Source organism: Thermobia domestica, chromosome 7 (genome assembly GCF_964235325.1).
Source record: "Thermobia domestica chromosome 7, izTheDome1.hap1.1, whole genome shotgun sequence".
In the NCBI taxonomy this organism is placed as follows: Eukaryota; Metazoa; Arthropoda; class Insecta; order Zygentoma; family Lepismatidae; genus Thermobia; species Thermobia domestica.
The window spans coordinates 209,037,594-209,048,151 of NC_137460.1; positions in this window are offsets into that span (position 1 = coordinate 209,037,594).

Sequence of the window (10,558 nt, forward strand, 5' to 3'; positions counted from 1 at the left end):
TATTTAGTACTCCAAGTCTCTTTGTTTGTTTATGAAAATATTGAATTTGTATAATTCTATCGTGATTAAATGCAATAGCTACTTAATCTTTTGTTGTTTTTTGTGTACTAAGTTTCCGGGGGAACCCCCCGGCACTTCCTTTTATTAGGAGGGCGTATTCCATACAAGCGATAGCCTCGGTTGGACGGCGCCCTCCCAGAGTATGTGACCGCGCCCTTTTTACATAGCCAGTCCACCCCTGCTCTACTACTGATATAAACATATTAAATTTTTAAATGTAATAAACAAATTAGGTTGGGTAACTGCCAGAAGACACATGTTTTACCATTTTGTCAACATTTGCGCATAAATATGTACGTTCAAAATATTTGCAAGATATTTTCTTATCTTTATAATTTTGCATGTACTATTGCCATACACGACCTTTCTTCCTGCTCATTTCTCGAAATTTCATGCGTTAATTCACATGTAAGAGAAGTCCGAGTACCTCTTCAGAAATTCGAGTCAGAGACAGGAGACAGACCGATGTCTATTACTAACGGTGGTTCAGGATTTATTAATAGTACTTCGTCTCTATTTCTACGTAATTCTACATTACTTTACAAAATGGTTCCTTTTCATCATTTGTTAATTAGTACTTTGCTACATTTGGCTATTGTTTAGCTTTTGGGGGGCAGCTTTTGCGCCTACTTTTTCCGATATTCTATTCCGATTGGGTTGTTTATGGTTTCATACGTTAAAGTACCTTACCAACATTAAATTCAGACAGCATTGCCGAGCGAGCGTTAGCGGGTGAAGGCGGGTTAGAGCTCGGCAGGACACTTTGATTTCTATCTTCGTTACCAAAAATTCACTTTCTTTTCTCACATAAATCACTTCCACTCACCTTTATGGTTTGTACAAATCCCCTAATGCCCTAAAAAAATTGTTACGATACTTTCTTGACTACTTGAACACCACTATCAACTCATTTTTCCGTAAATCGTCCTACTTTGCTAGTTTTGGGCCCGCAATACTATAGAATTACTCTACTTTTTAGTGCAAATGGAAACGGAACTTAAAAACTCATATTATTAGTTATATAAAGTAGAGTCAAAAAAATTTAATTTTTTTAACCTCCAAATTCTTTAAAACCTAGAAGTAAATCATATTAAAATAAAGTAGTCATATGGTTCTTATAATTTGGAACATAAAGTAAAGAAATGGAAATAAATTCCTTCCTGGGAATTTATAGGCCACGGAAAAAACCCGGGAATATTCCCATTTTTTAAAATTCCTTCCTACCGGGAATATTCCCATTTTTTAAATTCCTTCCCACCGGGAATATTCCCACTGCCCATTACTAGGCTAGACGCAAGAGCCGGACCCTACCCATTTGTTAACCGACTACTTGAAAGGTCCCGTCCTTTAACGATGTATATTTTCAGTATCTTGTAAATCTTCAGTTATGTAATGTGCAAAGTCCAGTAGATGGCAGAATACTTGCTTAGTTATTAATGAGGCAAAAATACAAAACAAGTGTCTGAGTCAGCTAAAACATTACCTATTACTAATATTGTTGTAATTTAGACAAATTGCCTTAGCTACAGTTTTTTGCTACTATTTTGAAAATTGGAACAAGAAACAAAGTCCTGCATGAAACTCACGATAAATAAGTCATTAGCCTGTTGTGGCAGCTGCCGTTGTGAGATCGAAGTGTCACGAGTGTGAACTTAGCAGGACCACTTTTGAAAATTATAAATGTTTGCACACCATACGTTTGTACTGCGTTTGTACTGGTTTGTACCGTAAAAATTTTCGTTTGTACCGGTCTCAAATTCGAAAAAATCGAAAAAGAAAGTGGTCCTGCTAAGTTCACGTGAACTTAGCAGGACCACTTATAAATTTCTACAAATTTCATGATTTTTCTGTACGATTCGTTTGTACCGGATTGTACCGTAAACATTTTCGTTTGTACCGGTCCCTAATTCGAAAAATCGAAAAATAAAGTGGTCTTGCTAAGTTCACGTGAACTTAGCAGGACCACTGATAAATTTCTACAAATTTGATGGTTTTTCTGTACGCTTCGTTTGTACTGCGTTTGTACCGGATTGTACCGTAAAAATTTTCGTTTGTACCGGTCTCAAATTCGAAAAAAATGAAAAATAAAGTGGTCCTGCTAAGTTCACGTGAACATAGCAGGACCAGAATACAAATTTCTGCAATTCTTAAGATTTCTCTGTTTGAATCGTTTGCACTACGTTTGTACCGGATTGTAACGTAAAAATTTTCGTCGTACCGGTCTCAAATTCGAAAGAATTGAAAAATAAAGTGGTCCTGACCACTTATAAATTTCTACAAATTTCATGGTTTTTCTGTACGATTAGTTTGTACTGCGTTTGTACCGGATTGTACCGTAAAAATTTTCGTTTGTACCGGTCTCAAATTCGAAAAAATCGAAAAATAATGTGGTCCTGCTAAGTTCACGTGAACTTAGCAGGACCACTTATAAATTTCTACAAATTTGATGATTTTTCTGTACGATTCGTTTGTACTGCATTTGTACCGGATTGTACCGTAAAAATTTTCGTTTGTACCGGTCCCAAATTCGAAAAAAAAAGCGAAAAATAAAGTGGTCTTGCTAAGTTCACGTGAACTTAGCAGGACCACTGATAAATTTCTACAAATTTGATGTTTTTTTCTGTACGATTCGTTTGTACTGCGTTTGTACCGGATTGTACCGTAAAAATTTTCGTTTGTATCGGCCTCAAATTAAAAAAAAAACGAAAAATAAAGTGGTCCTGCTAAGTTCACGTGAACATAGAAGGACCAGAATACAAATTTCTGCAAATCTTAAGATTTCTCTGTTTGAATCGTTTGTTCTACGTTTGTACTGGATTGTACCGTAAAAATTTTCATTTGTACTGGTCCCAAATTCGAAAAAATCGAAAAATAAAATGGTCCAGCTAAGTTCACGTGAACTTAGCAGGACCACTGATAGATTTCTACAAATTTGATGATTTTTCTGTACGATTCGTTTGTACTGCGTTTGTACCGGATTGTACCGTAAAAATTTTCGTTTGCACCGGTCTCAAATTCGAAAAAATTAAAAAATAAAGTGGTGAACTTAGTAGGACCACTGATAAATTTCTACAAATTTGATGATTTTTCTATACGATTCGTTTGTCTGCGTTTGTACCGGATTGTACCGTAAAAATTTTCGTTTGTACCGGTCTCAAATTCGAAGAAATCGAAAAATAAAGTGATCCTGCTAAGTTCACGTGAGGTTGGGGATTAGGTTGAGCATTAACTGACACAGAAACACGGTCAGTGATACTTCTACAGCCCAAAGTCAACAAAACACTGGTCTTGTAAGATCTTGAGGTTAAAATCTACTAAAACAAGAATTGAGCTAGTATCAAACGTTTTAGTTTCAGTAAAACTATTGTTCATTGTGGATAGGATACTAAACAAACAAAATTTTTATTGTGTAATATAAATTTGTGATTCCAAATAGAAAAATAAGAAAGTAGAGTATTTTTTTGATTTAAACTGGCAGATAATTGCAAGTAGCCGAGAACGTAATGGGTCGCCCAATTTGAAATTTTGGTAGGAACTTTTGGATCAAAAATTGCCCAATCCGCTTCTTGTAGCCCAATCTGCCTACACTGCTGAGAAGGCGCACGAATCATTGAAACCACCTTTCCAAAAAAAGCAACTGATTGGACCACGAAGATCGAGAAGCAAGAGGCGATTCGCGAATTAGCAACATTCAGTTAGAAAAATTTAAGGTATAGGTTGGAGGGACCAGTATAAAGAAAAAAAGCTCCAATCTATACTTAATATTGTTACTGACTGTACAAGATTTATATGCTATTATACAAATATTGTCAATCCCAAACTACCGTGTCTTCCTCAAAACCCGTACTCCTAAAGAAACCTAACTGCCAAAGACTGTAACCCTAGAAGAACCACGTCTCCTTAGAAACTACGACTCCTGAAAATACACGAATCACGAAGAAACACGACTCATAAAGTACAGTCGATCATTCCTAGTCAGAGACGACAAACTCACTCATCCAAAAAAGTAGTCAAAAGATTCGGCTCAAACGCGAGCGACACATTATTAATTAATCTTTAAATTCGTACCATAGTTTGATACCTAGCGTTTTAGCAACAGATAATGCAATAGAATATAATGAAAATTATTTCAAAAACTATTACACGAATGTCTCATTTTGTCTTAGCAGAACACTTTCCTTTCCGAGTTTTTGAATTTCACGCCGATACAAACGAAACTTTTTACGGTACAATTCGGTACAAACGCACTACAAACGAGTTGTTAAGAAAAAATCCTCAGATTTCTAGCAATTTGTATTCTTGTCCTGATACGTTCACGTGAACGTAGCAGGACCACATTGTTTTTCGATTTTTTCGAATTTCAGACCGGAACAAATGAAAATTTTCAAGGTACAATCCGGTACAAACTCAGTACCAACGATTTGTTAAGGAAAATCTTCAAATTCGTAGAAATTTATCAGTGTTCACGTGAATTTAGAAGGATCATTAATTTTTCGATTTTGTCGAATTTGAGACCAGTACAAACGAAAATTTTTATGGTACAATCCGGTACAAACGAATCGTACAGAAAAATCATCAAATTTGTAGAAATTTATCAGTGGTCCTGCTAAGTTCACGTGAACTTAGCAGGACCACTTTATTTTTCGATTTTTTTGAATTTGGGACCGGTACAAACGAAAATTTTTACGGTACAGTCCGGTACAAACGTAGAACAAACGATTCAAACAGAGAAATCTTAAGAATTGCAGAAATTTGTATTCTGGTCCTGCTATGTTCACGTGAACTTAGCAGGACCACTTTGTTTTTCGATTTTTTCGAATTTGGGACCGATACAAACGAAACTTTTTACGGTACAATCCGGTACAAACGCAGTACAAACGAATCGTACAGAAAAATCGTCAAATTTGTTGAAATTTATCAGTGGTCCTGCTAAGTTCACGTGAACTTAGCAGGACCACTTTATTTTTCGATTTTTTCGTATTTGGGACCGGTACAAACGAAATTTTTTACGGTACAATCCGGTACAAACGTAGGACAAACGATTCAAACAGAGAAATCTTAAGATTTACAGAAGTTTGTATTCTGGTCCGGCTATGTCCACGTGAACTTAGCAGGACCACTTTGTTTTTCGATTTTGTGAATTTGAGACCGGCACAAACAAAAATTTTTACGGTACAATCCGGTACAAACGCAGTACAAACGAATCGTACAGAAAAATCATCAAATTTGTAGAAATTTATCAGTGGTCCTGCTACGTTCACGTGAACGTAGAGAGACCAATTTATTTTTCGATTTTTTCGAATTTGGGACCGGTACAAACAAAAATTTTTACGGTACAATCCGGTACAAACGCAGTACAAACGAATCGTACAGAAAAATCATGAAATTTGTAACAATTTATAAGTGGTCCTGCTAAGTTCACTTGAACTTAGCAGGACCACTTTGTTTTTCGATTTTTTCGAATTTGAGACCGGTACAAACGAAAATTTTTACGGTACAAACCGGTACATACGCAGTACAAACGTATGGTGTGCAAACATTTATAATTTTCAAAAGTGGTCCTGCTAAGTTCACACTCGTCAAGAAATTCCCTTTATTTAAACTGCTGTCATCTTCGTCGTTGCCTCGGAAAGCCGATCCCTGTCGACCCAAATGGTTCACCATCGCCACTATACGTTTCAAGTACTCAATACGGGCAGTTATTGCTTCTCTAGATGCGTGGTTTTGCAGATCCAGAACATCTTCAGTTTCTTTGAACCTCTGAAAACATTCAGCTGTGAGTGGTAGCAACTTCTTTAGCTTCTTAATTATCAACAGTGTTCGAATGAATATTTTCCTCAGCAACAACATGCTAGAGACCTCCACGGACCTAGAATCCAGCCCGAATATACCTAGGCCTGGCCCCACCCGGCCCGATAAGTTTTTTTAACATTCTTCCCCCAAGCCCGGCCCGGGTCCCATAAATTTTAAAAGTTTTTGGCCCGACCCCGGCTCAATAATTTAAAAAAAAAAATTAGCTCGAGCCATAATCTTTCTCAAAATTTAGTATTAAACTTGACATAACCCTCAGAAACACTTTCTAAACTCTGATTGACAACCTGACTCTTGCCTCCCGAATGGTACCATTGCCTCCTAGAACTTTGCCTGTCATCGAGAAAACAAAAACTCCATTTCCTGTAACAAAAATCTAACTTAATTGATTTTTAGCATAAAGTGAAGATGGCAATATTGTTTGGCGACAGGCAAAACTTTCCCACCCCTTCTTGTCATATTTTGGGTTCAGTGAAGGCCGAGGTCAGAGCTCAATTTACCTCGCAATGCCTGCAATCCTCTATAGTGAAAGTGGAGTCGCTAAGCCACACAACTGTAAATAGCTATTGCATTCTTTGTAACATTTTTCAAGGGCACATTTCTTCAAAGTTTGGCTTTATTCCAATTATCGTTTAACGAAAGTCAATAATTATTAAAGAATTGCAATTAATCGGCCCTAGCACGGCCCGACCTGAAGAAAAATCAGTGTCGGCCCGCCCAAGCCCTGCTGGCCCAAAGAAACAAGAGTCAGCCCGCGGGCCGGGCCGGGCCTCGGGCAGGTCTCTACAACATGCACTTATCAGTTTCGCTGCAGGTACTCACCAATTGCTTATCACTTTTTCTATGTGAAATAAAATATCCAGAGTTTATAAACCTCTCCATATTTAACTTAATTTCAAGAACACATACATAGCAAACTTAACACTGCGCACTCCACTTTCAATAAGAAAATAGACTCTTTCCCGCTCAGCCTTTTGCAAGCGCCAGTACATACTGTATAGGGATCTAAATAGTTTCTCATCTGTTTAGCCAGAATCGTTGCTAAATATAATAAACATACGAAAGTAAATCTACACTCAATACCTTCTAGTAAAACAATAAAACTATGTTGCAAAACTCAGCAATGGGGGAGAGGGATCCTCGTAGCCTTTGAGTCGAATCGATCTTTCAGCTTTGTCTTAGTCGGTTATAAAAAGTGCATTCGCATAGATTATTAGCCCTTAGTACCTCAAGGCGACTATAAGGCTGGAGTCACTGTAAGGGCTGGAAGAACCTCGGAGTGTTAACGAAGATGACGCCCGGGCCCCAAAGTTACTCATCTTATACTCTTATTACCGTTCACTTAACGTTTAAGAAATAGCCTATACATGGATTTAAAAAATAACCTTTTCTTAGAAGAATGAATAATATCAGTTTACTGTGGATAATTGTTTTTATTTATTGTCGGATAAAAACAATTTGTAACATATAATTTTAAATAAATATTTGCGGGACCAAGCCATAAGATTTGGGGAGGCTGGTGCCCCCCTTAACTACGTCCCTGATAGGGTCACGGGTCACCCTAGATTCTACTGGTCCCTCCCCCGCTAGATTTATGGGCTTGCCAACGGCCTGGCCCCAAGCTACAGCTTGTTTAGCTTATACGTAAATCCGGCACTGCAGGCACTGTTAGCTACCTATTTGATGTTTTCTATATTTGTAGTAGTGCGAAAAATGCAACAGTCTACCGTAATATCTAGTAAATGCCAAATACTGTATTTTAAAACTGATTTCGAAGTATTTGACAAATATTCTGAACCCGTGATTTTAAAGATAAAAATATATGTTAAACAGAAGTCATATTTCCTTTCATTTCTTTACATTATAAGATAAATTTTGAAAGAAATTCTGCGACGCACTTGGGTTATTCATTACACATTAGTGATTTTATTACAGTAGATGCCAGACCAGAATCACTGCCACCTTAATTTTTCTTATACTTCATTCATACTGAAGAAGAAATGAAAATTTAAACACAAGAATCCAGCACAAACAACGCACAATCGTTGGAAATATGTAAGTGATGGCGATGTTCATTTAATTTTCATATCCCTTAACCTCTTTAATATTGATAGCGGTTTACAGTAAAATCACGGTTCTGAAGGACCCAAAAATACAATCGATTGGCTAAATAGTTTTATTATAGTGTTGATTTTGCCTTGATATAGGCCTATACAACGTTGAAGATGCAATCTTGGAAACATTCACCATTTCATGTATTACTTCAAAGCTATTGGTCTATGTGTTTCCTTAAGTTAAGCAAACATTAATGACAATTCTGAAAACGCATTGAAAACGACCGTACGGAGACGGACTTTTCTTTTCTCAATTACAGAACAATCTGTACTAAGCTCAGCGACTTTGAACGTAAAGCTAATTGAACACAAACGGTGGAGGTGCGGTGGCTCAGTGGTAGAGCTTTCACCTCCGGTTAGTGGTGAACAACACCATGCTCGTGGGTTTTTCGGGATTCTCCCGTTTCCCTCACTTTTTCATTCATTTATCATCATCGTAGTCTCCTTTAGTATAACTGGCATAACCATAGGACGCGAAACTCCAAGATTTCATTACATTCTGGATATAAACGTGAAGCAAGGGCATAAATCACCCATTATTGCTTCTCTAAAAATTAAGGGAAAAAAAGAATGTGAACAATGAAGAAATAACTAAAAAGCATTAATTTGTTCCGTAATAAATAATGGCGAAAATTTCTACAAATTGTGTGCGCCTATTTTTGATTCGGTTTTAACTTAAGTAATGCTTCCAAAACAACGTATTATAGGCTTACTAGCTAAACAGAATAATAAGCAAAATAAAACGGTATGCAACATTTTTGCGGACTCACAAATGTGTGTCGTACTTTTGTAATAGTTGTGACTATACCTATTCTGCCATCTCTCAAGCATAATTTTAACACAAAGAACAAAGGGCTAGAAACATCTAAAAGTTTGAGCAACCAGTTTCAAAAATAAAACCAAGAGAGACAATCCTTTCTTAAAAATTGTATCGTACAAATTCCTTTATGTGTTATTATTACACCGAATTGTATTTATTTTCATCTTGATATCTCTTGACTGCGAAAGAAAATCTGCCAGAGGAAGCGGCCCTCAACATTGTGCAGGAAGCCATGGCTGAAGGACGCAATAGTATCATAAGCGGAGCAATAGACGTCCAGCCATTATATATATATACAGGGTGTTAATGAACTATACCGACAAACAGTAAGAGGTGATTCCTTACGTCAAAATAAGAGGAAAAGTTCATATGGACCTAAGGGGGAAACTGCATAATTTCAGAGCTAGGACTGTCCAAAATCGCGAAAAAGTCAAATTTTAAGAGGCCCCATTTTGAATTCGAGAAGTTGTGGTTAGTAGTTCTTATCAGCGTAACGAAAGTCACGCATACGGCATCCAAAAATGCATATTTCATTAATGTTTAATTGGTGTACAGAGTATTCCATACAGGCTGAAATTTCCAGACATGCCATCAACCGAGTTTTGAGATATGTTCTGATTTTATAATTGGTTCTAAGTAGGCAAACGATAAGCCTTTATAGCAGTGAACATGGAATTCTTTGGCACGATGTCGGAAGTGTTGAGGATCGTCAATAGCACGGTCTCTCGAACTCGGGAGAACGCAAGCTGCAATGTTTTCTTTCACGCTTATAAGTGAAGAAAACGTGAAATATACTGTCACGAAATACATCACATCACACGTTATTCCGAACACAAAAAACAAGGTGCCGGTTGCTAACACTTATAACTACCCTCTGAGGCATTGGATGTCTATTGTAGTCAAGGTTTACATCCTGCCTACTTTGGACTCTGCTTGTAATCAGAGTATATCTGAAAACTCTATTGAGAGCATATCTGTGAATTACACCCTGGAGGGAATGTCCTATGCACCTATTGAAAATTAACGAAATATGCATTTTTGGATTGTGTAAGCGTGGCTTCCTTTACTCTGATAAGAACCACAATCCACAGTTTCTGGAATTCGAAATAGGACCTGTTGAAATTTGGCTTTTGCGCGATTTTGGACAGCCCTAGCTCTGAAACTATGTACTTTTCATCATAGGTCCATATGAACTATTTCTCTTATTTTGATGTCTGGAATCATCTCTTACAGTTTGTCCGTATAGTTCATTAACACCCTGTGTATATATAGTTAATTAATATCCTGTGAAATAGAAACAAAAGTTCTTGCATTCTAAAACGCAACGCAAATTTTACCACCTTGGGTTTGATCTAAGAACTGTTCTTATTGTATGTTGTACAGTCTTGTTCAAATAAAACCGCTTTAGGAGGGAAAATATATGACAGAATATACAATAATGTATTTTGTTAGTGAGAGTTAGTCAAAGCTTTACCAAAACCAGTATTTTGCTGTCTGGAAATTTGAATAGTTTATTCTCACCAATACAAATATAGAGCACTCAAAAGAATTAACACTTAAGACATGGAAACCTTTCACTGACGTAACTGGAATTTTTTTTTATCAGTAGCTTAAAATAAATGCCTTGGCTCCCGCCCATTCAAATTTTTGTTTGCCAATTGAATTGAAATAATTCAAAGTTGCTTCTTTTCCTAATAATTCAAGCGAGCGGGAGAAGTACAGAGGTGTTTTCACAAAGAGAATCTCCAGTTAT